This window comes from Myxocyprinus asiaticus, chromosome 9, assembly GCF_019703515.2.
Source record: "Myxocyprinus asiaticus isolate MX2 ecotype Aquarium Trade chromosome 9, UBuf_Myxa_2, whole genome shotgun sequence".
Lineage (NCBI taxonomy): Eukaryota > Metazoa > Chordata > Actinopteri > Cypriniformes > Catostomidae > Myxocyprinus > Myxocyprinus asiaticus.
In genome coordinates, this window is record NC_059352.1 from 12,625,512 (window position 1) to 12,638,372 (window position 12,861).

A 12,861-nucleotide genomic window follows, 5' to 3' on the forward strand; every position below is an offset into this window, starting at 1 on the left:
TGTACACATTGATATAGGACATCTTATCAGAGCGAATGGACAAATAAATAACAAAAGAAAGGAAAAGACGGATATCTGAAAATGTGTCATCTGAGCAGATAAGTGCATATCTTATGCTGTTGTTTTGACTTATTGGAAACATTGATGTTTTGAAATAAATGACTTTACAAAAGTTAGGGTTGTTAACATTAGACATAACGATTGCAAGTCTGATAAGGTCAAACGTTGTAAAGTTTTTATAACTGCAGGATATTCTGGCCAAATAGACCACGGTAGTATGTAGCAAATTAGCTTAAAAAGGGAATTATTTATAATTAATTATAACTGGTTATAATTAATAATAAATATTTAGATTAGATCTTAGAATTAACTGTAGCAGAATCGATATTACAATTACTTGATCTGTCCGTCCACCGAGCAGACAATATAATTATTTATCAATTCTAGGAAGATTACTTTCCTGGCCAAGGAACAATAGCCTTCCTACTTATACAGTGCTAGCAGTAGTTTAGCATGTAGCAAGGAGCAACATTCAGTGACTTTGAATTGTGAGCGGAACACAGAGACAATCAATTGTGAATATAAGGGATTTAATAAATGAAACTATAACTAACATACAAACAAACTAAGCAAAACATACATATATAGAATGAAGAAAAGGAGAGAGAAGAGCAGAGAATGGCAGTATTTCACATCAATTAACCACAACCTAAATGAGAATCATCAGAGGCACAATACACCTTAAAAGGGGTTCAAACTTAAACGCGCATCTAATCAGTTGTAAATGGTTACTTGCATTGGTTTGTTGCTGAATAAGAGTCTTGATGCGGTAGACGAGGTTCTCGACGATTTCTTTAGGAGTGAGTCGAAGAAGTCCACAGCAAATCCACAAAGTTACTTGAAGGTAAACACTGCCAGAAGGTTAAACTCAAGAGGAGAGTTTTGGAGTGTGTTGGTCTCAAGAAGAAGAGTTTTGAGCGATGATTAGTCTGCGTTCTGGAGTTTTACTAGTTCATTACCGCACCCATTTTGTGGGTGGAGTGGCCAATCAGAGGCATGCATTTTGAGCGGGAGAGACATCCTTTGTCTCCGTTTATGGCCCATTCGCATTTTATTGCTGATCTGGACCGCTAGTGCAGCTTTTAATTCAAAACATAGTAAGAACTGTTCGATGCATTTCACGATCACATGGTGTACATTATTGTGTGAGAAATAAAGGGAAGATCATTTTGATACCAAAAAGGTAACCTCCAGATGATATTAAAGCAGAGATACACTCATACACTTGAATATAGGCATTTAACGTATAACTAATACAAGTAAAGGGTTTTAACTAAGTTAATATAATAGGGGAATATACATACAACACATGCATATAGCAGATACATTTATAACTGCTTACTATGGCCTAAAATAGAGAAAATGTCTTTAGGTGTGTGTGTGACGTGTATTGGAATTACTGGAGACAGACAACTGCTCTGGTGCCTGGCACGGGGGGTCACCCCCCTTTCTGTGGAATGTGTTTGAAGCTTGATGGAGACACTCCAGAGGCAACCTGTTTTAGCATCCTTTTGATAGTGATAAAGACCATCTGCAATTTAGCACCCATATAAATGTAAACGCGGAGGCCAGGTCAGTAATTTATATGCAAATGTCAAAAGGCTAAAAGGGTTTTTTTTAAACAAAGTGTAATTAGCCATCACTGATCTTACACAGACGTTACAAGTAACTAATTTATAGATTGTCATTGTTACCAACCATTGGTCAACATCATTTCAAGACTCACATGTCCTTGGCAAGCCTAAAACTTATGCTCTAGGTTAAAACTATCTTCTTTTTTATCTGTCACAATGACAGACAGCATTTGGAATTAAACGTCAATGTTTCAAAGAATTGGTAAATGTGTCAGGAAATGGCACAGGAGACCCAAGTGCAGAGAAAACAAAAACAACAGTTTATTAATCGTAACTGAGAGTCAATATCCAAAAACGTAGGGATGATGCAGAATGGCACAACTCAGACTGTAGTGGGGAGAGGACGAGCACAATCCAGCAGAGGGACACCCAGGCAGAGACGAACGGAGCCGGAGCACTTCCAAACACAGGAAAACCAACTGGAGATGAGAGAAACACGATTACTGCATTTACATGGCCCCTGGTAATCTGTTTGTGATCGGACTAAAAGCTCAGTCCGAATAACATAAAAAAGTCTCATGTAACCACGTCAGTTGGATTAAATTGGCCACATCCGATTTAAATTTCATTCGGATTGCAGAGGTGGTGTAAACCTTTTCTAATCTGTTCGAAAATAAAAAACAATTTGCCATGTAAACACTTGTTCGGATTGCTTTGTGAAACTGGGACGATCTGCGCATGTTCAGTACTGATGCAGTAATGGCGTCATGACGTTCCACACACACATCACACTTTCATCACAGTGGCCATATTTGTGACCATCAGCATAAAGAAGCAACAGCGGTGAATGGAGATACAGCCGTGAAACGATGTCAATAAAAGCATCCAAAATTTGCTTTTGATACATGACAAGTGCCAGGAAAAGTGTGTACAGGTCTGGTCAGCAGAAATGTTGCCAGATTTGACTTTCGCAGACATTTAAAAATATTTTATTCACGATTCATCTCCGTACGCCAGTGTTGTATCGAATTGTGTTCCCCGTTGGAACCTGTTTCCCCCTAGCCCCGAGAGGGTATGGGGTTAGGGTAGCTAGGGTACGGTAGGGAACGGTTAGGCTTAGGTTTAGGTTTATGCCTGGGGGGAACGCATTCTGACAACGGAGAATGTTACTGTCAAATACTGTTCCCCCCATACAGATCCCGACGCAACACACAGAAAGCAACCGAGGCAAACAAACTTATGCAAATATGCATGGAGTTTTATTACTATTGTGTTTTATTTATGTTGTCATGCATATGATGTCTCTTTTGTAGCATGGCTAATTTTAAAATTATCCAGCATTTTCCATATCAGCTTGCTGTGTAAATATTTTTACATCGTAGTCTGGCGGCGTGAATAAATTATGTGCATCGAAATCTTATGTGTTGTTTAATGACTAACGTTTGTATGCTGTATAGTGATGTTATATTGCTTTTTATACAATGTGTAACAATCATCACACATCTTACACGGTTGAGGTATTATAAATTTAGAAAAAGTGTTTAATCGCTGCTCTCCCCCTTCATCACTGGTTGACTTTGTGATTTTTCTCTGGTATGAAAACAGCTGTATCACTTAATTAAGCTTTATATATAGAAATAAAAGTTTTGCCGACTTTTGTCGCATCCCACAACACAGCACAGAAGGTATGTAGAGTTTTGGTCATATACTGTAATGTATATGGCAGTGAGGTCATAGAATTATATCACATGAAACAGGTAAATAGAACTGACATCTTGGCTCAATTCAAAGGCGGTATACTTCAAAGCTGGATGTTTTTATTGTTGCTGGAAAATGAGTAGATAGTATATTTGATACATGTGTGACACTCCTGTTCTACCCGCCCCGTATGGGACTGGCATCTCCGGCATGGGAGTTGGGTGCGCTAACAAGGAGGGCTAAAGGCTACAGCCTCTAGCGTCAGTCACTAGTGCACCTCTTGAGGTCAGGAGAGTGAGGTTTATACACATTGCACAGCTATCTATCAGCTGGCCACCATTACACTCACCCCCCTAAACCTCACTCCCATCCGGGTCACGGCACCATTGTGACGCTCCTGTTCTACCTGCTCCGTTCGGGACTCGAACCGGCGTCTCCTGAGTGGGAGGCGGGTGCCCTAACAAGGAGGCTAAAGGCTACAGCATCTAGCATCAGTCGCTAGTGTACCTCTTGAGGTCAGGAGAGTGAGGTTTATACACAATGCACAGCTATCTATCAGCTGGCCACCATTACACATATAAACACTCACATCAATCCAATCACTTCATGTAGCGTTATGTAAACAGAACGTTAAGAATCATCGATCGGAATGATTTCAAGCACACAATGAACAAGCCTTATATAGGGTGAGAAAATGAAGGACAGGTGCGCTGATAATCAAGGAGCTGCTTGATCAGCGTCTCCAGTCTCCATAGAAACGCTGATCACCCTCACCAAGCCACACCTGAACACACACAGAGCAAACAGGACAAACTCACTGGAACTGTGACAAAATGACGGAGATTTTTCAGTTAACGCAACCCCTGGCCCCACCTATATTGGTCACGAGCCACAATACATCAATCATTATGTTACTTTGTTACTGCAGGATTAATGTGTTGCTTAAAATCAGTAGCAGTTCTAGCTTGTATGGCGCCCTGGGCGAAACCCACTTCAACACACCCCCAAAGTTGTGTGGTCAAAGGTTGGTGTGGGTGCCTCGTGCCGACCCCCGCAAGATGCAGCTGCCCATGTCGCCCATGCCTAAATCCGCCACTGCTTAAAGTGTAAGCAAAGACAAGAAATGTATTGTTGTGTGACTCCCTCTGGTGGACAATCAGTAAAACAGACTGTCTTTCTCCATATTTCTAACAGCTTAAAAATGCAGTTGTATAAATAGCTATTTCTTCTGTTTTAGCACTGTCAAATGGATGTAATTTTGTGAGTGGCCTAGAATGTTCATTTTTCCATATTTTTTTTAAGTTTACTAAGTTTTTAAATTGTGCTCACAAGATACAAGGCCAATTAGTTATTACGGGCCACAGCCCAAAATGTATTTGATTATATCTTCAGAACGATTTGAAATAACAAAATTCTTTTAACAACTTTTTGTCTGGAGGGTCTTTAGATGATGTATACTCATTTTTGTGCGAATCGAAAAAAAAACAGCCTCGGACAAATTCGAAAAAGTAGGTTTTTCAAAAAAAATATTTATGCTAAAAAGTTTTCTTTCAGGAATGGAAATCCTTGTGACAATATCACTGGGGGACACTGTTGGATTCAGAGAAGCTAAAAATGTATTGTAGCCTATACGGTTCCGGAGTTATGAGCAAAAACGTGAATTTGCTAATTATACCGCCACCATGTGGTCGATTGTCACACAATTTGATATACGGCTTCGAGCTGACACCCTGCTTGTGTATAGTAATTTCCATAATCCTTGGCCATTCCTACAATGAGTTATCAGGTGCTGAAATTTGATTGGCCGCTGGCAGCCATATTTGCTGATTTGTCAAATCGATTTTTTAAGTGTATGTTAGCACTTGAACCAAAGAATATGCATATTTAATTTGAACTTTGTCACTCACACGGCTGCAAAGTTATGACTTTTTGTTGTAGTGCCTCCCTAGTGGCAGAACTGTACGAAACATTGCATACACCTTCAAAATGTCCTGCTGACTACTCAATTACTCAAATCGTGTTAAACCGAAGGAATTGTATTGTTAATATCTTCGGAACAATTTGGCGTATCAAAATTCTTTGAACAACTTTTTGTCAGGAGGGTCTGTAGATGATGTGTATCATGTAATATAAATTCGTGCCAATCGGATAAATGGCCTAGGAGGAGTTCAAAAAAGTAGTTTTTTCAAACAATTCAAAATGGAGGAAAGATTCTGTGGACGGAAATTAGATATATGTTAGATAAATTTTTGTAGGGCTTGATCCAAGGAATCAGATGAAAGAGGAATTTTGATTCTAGCCCTCACGGTTCCGGAGATATGAGCCGAAACGTAAAGGTGCTTATTGTAGCGCTACCTAGAGTCGGATGGGTGTGCGTGTATGCGCCTGAGTAGTGGTTGGGATTTGGGACCATCCTGCTAAGTTTGGTGTCTTTAGGACTTACGGTCTTTGCTGCCCATTCACTTTTAAGGCAGAATAATAATAATAATAATAATAATAATAATAATAATAATAAAATCCTAACAGATACAATAGGTTTCCAGCACCTTCGGTGCTTGGACCCCTAAAAATTATGGGTGGGGTACAGTATTGTGCAAAAGTCTTAGGCACATAAGATGTTTCCCAAAAACATTTGTCTTAAGATGGTTATTTATATCTGCTACTTTAGTGTGTCAATAGGATATATACATGTTATACCCCCAAACATTCCTTTTGCAAATAGAATAGAATAGAATAGAAGAACAGGGAGCCCTACAACAGATGGCATGGCCCTCGCAGAGTCCCCCACTGAACATCTGGTCAGTCTGGGATTACACGAAGAGACAGAAGTAATTGAGACAACCTAAATAAATAACAGAACTGTGGCGAATTCTCCAAGAAGCTTGGAACATCCTATCTACCAACAACCAAGAAAAACCAAGTAGGAGAATTGGTGCTGTTTTGAAGGCAAAAGTGTTCACACCAAATATTGATTTAGCTTTTTTATGTTTACTGGACTTTGTATGACGTTAATTGATTAATGAAAACTATTTATGTCTTTATCTTTGAACATTTTTCACAAGTGCCTAAAACTTTTGCACAGTACTGTATATCAGCAGGAAATGTTAGTTACAGCCCTCACAATCTCTTGAGGGAACTCAGATATGTTTCTGTTGTAATTCAGCCAGCAAAAAACTTTAAAGACTTGGATTGCTTTGTACTCTGCTAAATCATTCTCTTGTGTGGAAAACTGTTTAAAGTGTTGTTGTTTTTTTGTAGATTATTTTTTGTTACCAAATAGAGTTGAAATCTGCAGATCTGTTCCACTTGCGGCAGTTTTGAGTTAAATTGATTGATCTGTCCTCTGTGAATTGGTGAGTCTGGTGAACACAGTTCAATATTGTAGAGAGGCGAGAAACAAACAGGGAAGCACTTGTCAGGCAGATAGATGGGGGTTGTGTAATGTGCAAGTGGGAATAGAGGAGATAAAGTGGCAAGATGCCACCTCAGTCATTTTAGAAAGCAAGCAGAGTCTAACTGACACTGCAGTCTGCAGCCACACCTTACTTAAACAAATGTCTATCCACTAAAGTGCTTTAAAATAAAGCAGCAACATGCAAAGCCATTTACACATGCTAGGATTTTTAATAAAATATTACAAATTTTGGGTCGAGAGAGTTTGGCTTTAATATTAGTGAGAAACAATTAAGAGACATTATGTCAGCTTGAAGTCAAAATTGAGCCTCTTTACTCTCTTAATACACTGTCCTGGTCTTATGCACAATTAATCAGTGCAGGTTATTCCAAAGGGTGAAAAAGTTAAGTTTTTCACCAAAACATAATTACTTGCTTTGCCTTTTTTTGGCTGATGTGACCTAGGCCAAGCGGGCTAACCAATAGCCAGGCATTTTATTAGGCTACTATTAAAAGTAACATAGCCTTGTCCTCATTCTTGTATGAAAAGCCCACTCTTCACGAATCAGTCAAGTCTCGCCTTCTATTATTGTTAAATATTCTGTTTTGCTCTGTAATATTTCACATTACGGAAGTTGGGTTGCGAGTGCCATGTCATGTTGACTTTTAAGTCATGGGCAGTTTGTCTGTTTGCTTTAAAAAGAAAGAAATAGCTTGGACTATATGCTGTTTTAGGCAACAAAGTCTTGTTGGCACACACCTCAGTCACTTAGTGAGTCTGTCCAATACATTAGAGACAGACTCTGTCTCTCTATGTACTAGAGCTCTTTATTTCTGCCAGTCTCGCCATCACTCCGCCTCTCTTACTCTTCAAATTTCTCCTTTTTGTGTTCTCTCACTCTCTCTGTGGTACTGTCTTAAGGATGGATGATGTTGTTAAAGTAGCTCCCTCCAAGAGGAGCCAACCGGGCTCTCCAGCAGCACCTGGGGATCCCAATCATTTGTCCAACCTCCTCCCTTATCCCTCTATCCTTTATTTTCACTTCATTGCTTTGTAGCTTGTGGGAGCCCACCGGCTTTAGCAGCCTCTACCCTGTGGGGTCCTCCATTGATTAAGTGACACTCTGTTGAATCGCCATTTTTCATTGTAAAGAGGTGCCTATATTTCCCATTATGATGGCCACCCCTGGGAGCTAATCTGGTGCTTCATACCATATGTTGGCTTGAGCTTTTTCAACTTTTTAGTAGGTTTCACCTGCAGCTAAGGGGTCATTTGTGCCTTTTTTAAATGTATTCAGCTGACAAAACTGGACAAATGTGGTTGTGTTTCAAGAGGGGTTTTTTTTCTCACTATTCTTAGTAATGTGCAGTAATTACGTCTAGCTCTAACACTCCGTTCTTGAGTTCCTCGTTGAAGTCCAGCTACTGTTCATCTGTTAACTGCCTTTGTGGGTGCGTGTTTCTTGCTAGTATTGTCAGTAAAGCTCATTGCGAGAAAAGACCAAGTTGGTATTGCTTATATTCTTTTGCTTAATACAAGTTTTTACAATTTGCAAATGCGCAAACAAGGCATTAAAATTTCCAGTAGACACTTTCTCATTAGTATTGCTATTGCTCATTGTAACAGGTTCATTCAGTCATGTAGATGAGGAGACAGGAGCCGGTTGAACACTCCAACATCAGACTTTAATTAACAGGAAAGCTTTTCAGCTTATAAGTGTAACTGGTCCTGCCAGCCCGCTCCGAGCGGGATTTGAACCGGGGTCTCCGGCATGGGGGCAAGCATGCTAACAAGGAGGCTAAAGGCTGCAGCCCTTAGTGTCAGTCGCTAATATGCCTCGTGAGGCAAAGGGAGTGAGGTTTACACACACTGCACAGCACATACCAACTGGATACTGTTACACTCATCCCCTTAAACCTTACTCCCATCCAGGTCACTGCACCACAGTAACTGGTCCTGTTGACCTGCTCCAAGTGGGATTTGAACTGGGGTCTCCAGCATGGGAGGCAGGCATGCTAACAAGGAGGCTAAAGCCCCTAGCGTCAGTCGCTAGTGTGCCTCTTGAGGCCAAGGGAGTGATGTTTACACACACACTGCACAGCACGTTACACTAGCACCAACTCAAATATGAACAAGACACAGCCAGAACTCGGGCGTGTGTCACTCTTCTCTCTCGTCTGTGGACTTGGTTGCCTTTTTATCTCCCCGTCTTTCACTGTGAACACAGAACATGTAATTAGCAATAATTTGCCCCAGGTGGGGATCCTTACTGCTTCCTCTCTCCCTCAGACGATCACTCGACCATGCCCCCACCTCCACACTCATACTTAGGGTTAGGGATTTGAACAAACTTCTAACCCCAAATATTAAACTTTGCAGTGTAACTCATCACTGTTTGTGCTACAGAAATGAATGACAGCTCAAATCGTGCAGCTTGTTGAGGAGAGGTGTTCTTTTACTTTTCTAAGTAACTGGACTTACAATTTTTACCTGGCAGACAAAAACAAAAAACAAAAAAACATGCAAAAAAATCCATAAGCTGTGTCCCAAACGACACACTATACACTATGCACTTACAAAATGTACTATGCACTCAGCCATGTAGTGTATGAATTTTAGTATTGTCCCAAATGGAACACTTAACGGTTTTTACTACACAGAAGCATTCGCCGTTTAACAGCTGATGGAAGTGATGTTTCAAACCCAAGCATTGTGTTGCCACTAGCTTTAGCATGCTATCCACCCTCAGTTCAACACTTATATCTCAATAATATACATATTCACACAGCATGGTATGATGGTAAAGTGTTTAACTCACTTTTGTAAGGTGCCGTCTTCACAGAAGTTTCACTAGTTGTCATATTCTCCATTGTTTACAATTGTTTTGCCAGATCACCCTCGCTGCCGTTAACTCCACCCCTTCCGTTATGTATGGCAAGCCGCTTGTGCTGAGTACACGGTGTCCAACATTCCACACTCAGTTTTGATGATTGAAAAAGTGCATCATCCGGGTACTCATAGTACACTTCTTTTTGTTGCATTTTCAATGTAAACCAGTGGTGCAGTCGGGGCCATATGCACGTATACGCCGTTTGCTTACTTTTTTCTTAGGGCTGTTTGCGTATAATGACTTCTAAGGATCAATATTTACATATACCCTTGGTGTACCCACTTGTTTTGCTGCTTCAGAAGTCCATAATCTACTGTCATTAGTTTTCCTTTGACTGTATTGGATGCTGTTTTGTGAAACTGGAGATTCTTTGTTGTAATTGGTGCATTATCACTTGAATTCTGCCATTCCCCGCCCCTGACAACCGTTGTTGCCACCATCATCGACTGAGGGAATTTATGACAGTGAGTGGAGAGAGTCACCCTCACGCTGAAGCAGTATCAGATCAAATTAATTTATGAAAAATGCCAAACGTCCTGTAAAATAAGGAATCGTCCTATAATTAAGGGAAAAATTTGCGTTCCGTATGAAATCCATACATGATGCCGTTTGTCCGTCTCACACACACAAAATGCTGAGAATGTTTCACAAATAGGGAGAAATGGACCTGAAACACACACACCTTTTGTTTGAGTTGTGTGAGATATCGGTTGTTGCTTTACACGGACGCTACACTTGACAGAAACAACTGGGGGAAAGATCAGTGACAATCATAGGATGTCTTCTGTCTTCTGGATGTCTTTTGTCAAAATCATATAGCATTCGAGTGCATGTTAATTGTTTCCCACCATTGAGATTTTAAAACATCACTAAACGCACCTATTCATGACATGCCATTCCTATTATGGGAAGATATATGGAAAATTAATAGAATTTAAAAATTTCGATATACAGTATTTATGTTAACAGAAATAAAATTATAAATATTAGTTTACAACTATATTTCCTAGATATCAATCACAGACCATGTAGTGGCTCATTTAACCACAGAGAGTCTGCCCTGTTATTGTCCACCCTGATGCTGCCCATTTAATTGGATGGACTGCTGAATATTTTTGTAATATTTATTGACCAATATGACTAAAACAATCTTTAATATGTCCCTGTAATGATGAAACATGTAGAAACTTGTAAGAAACTTATTTTCCAAAAGTTTGAAAGCCGGAATGCCACCGAATTGTAGGAATGACCCATTTGCTATATGTACAGAGTTGCAGTTCCGCAGCTCTCTATACACAGATTAGCAGTCTACAGTAACAGTAAAGTACAGTCTATCTACCTTATTTTGCAACACGGAAGTAAGCAGCGGCTGCATTTCCGGCAAATGTGAAAAGGTTCCGCTGGCATTGACCGCAGGGTAAATAACTAGGTTATAATACCAGAATTTAGTGATATGGTCTTATAAACTATCACAAAGCCACATAATGTACAGCAAAGAATTTAATATTTTAGTCTAGTTTTAGTCAATGAAAACTGTTGACATTTTCGTCATATTTTAGTCACATTTAGTCACATTTAGACAGATGCAACATCAGGAAAGTGTTGCACTATACGTAAATCATTGCTATGATTTTAACTAAATAACACAAACCCTGAGTATCTGGAAAAAGAAAACTCTACACAATCAAAACTAGGTGGTATTATGCTCACAAAGTAGGCTAGTACTTTATGCAGATTATGCAGGCATATTACTGCAGACACCTTTTTTTGAGGTATGTTTTTTATTCAAATTCATTTTGATGCCAAATCAAATTCATTTTTGATGGTAATGTGAAGGACAAATAAACTCAGCATTGACACCAGATACATGCCAAAAAGTCATTGGTCTATACTCAGTCCTACATTACCTTTGCCACTCATTTTCAGCTCCTAAACAACAGTTTGCTAGCCTATTAGCTCAATGAGTTCGGTTTAGCTATAAAACACAGCCTATATAATGTAACACCACCGCCTTGTCTTAATATAGCTTACTAAGTTGTCTAATATAGTTGTCAGTAGTTGTCTTAATATAGCTTTAAAAAAACAACAACAACCTAACGTTACCACAAAGACGTTAACCTACCTCAATTTCTTTGTGGTTAGCCTTCATATGCCGCTTGAGGTTTGTTGTATTCTTTCTAGATATTGTGTGTCCACATTGCTTCCCTTCCAATATAACAAGGCATTTTTTTTCTCAGCCTCATTATAGAGAAAATGGGCCCAAATATCAGATCTTCTCTTTCTCCCAAGTTCAGCTGTTGCTGTCATTATTAAACGAACGTTAGCTGGACCGGTTGCACCAGCTATACGTAATTTACAACTTAGCCTAGTTGTGCTGTAAATGGGCACTAAGTCACAATTTACGCACTACTAAATATTTTAACGTTGCACCATTAAACTTAGGTAGGACGTAACCCAGGTATAAACTAAATATTTACGGAAGACTCAGACCAGCAGTAACGGATGGAATAAAAAAGCAGACTCACTTAATGACATCAATGAGCTCATGTTTTGCGAGACAAGCTTCAATCCTTTCGACATACCTGATGATGTTGACATTTACACTCGTTTACATTTACGAGAGAGAAAAAACGTACTTTTAAGCGACTCTTCAGCATGAAACCGATCTAACGGTGCAGTTTTCAGAGTGCGTCGCCCGGTGTCAATTTTCAACACATTCAAAATACATATAGGATATTAAAATGAATAAATGTCTATTTTTCCAGCCTGTTATTATTAGTATAATTATTTATTTATCACCCCTTATTTATTTTAGATACAGTTCCTATATATTGTTATTTACACAGGGCAAATATACTATTTATCAAACATACTTTTATTATCGTATTTTAATGGGAATATAATTTATTACAGCTGACAGTTACGTGAACAAACAAGGTTTGAACATCAACCGTAACAAGATCAAATTGAAGCTGTTTATTGGATCAATACAGGTAAACGTCATATTATGCCACTACGCATTACTTTTTCGGAGATCTTACAACCTACTAGTTAAGTCTTGCCTTAAGAACAGGTGGTGCAACCAAATTAAGCACTGATTTATTTACAAACTAACAGTGGCAAATTCTCAGGGCCAGCAAAGCCTTCTCTTCTTCTAACATGCCAAATAAATAAATATTTTTCATCCTTTCATTCTCAATCACCTTTTTGCCTATGTATTTTTAATCACTTTCCACTCTTAATTA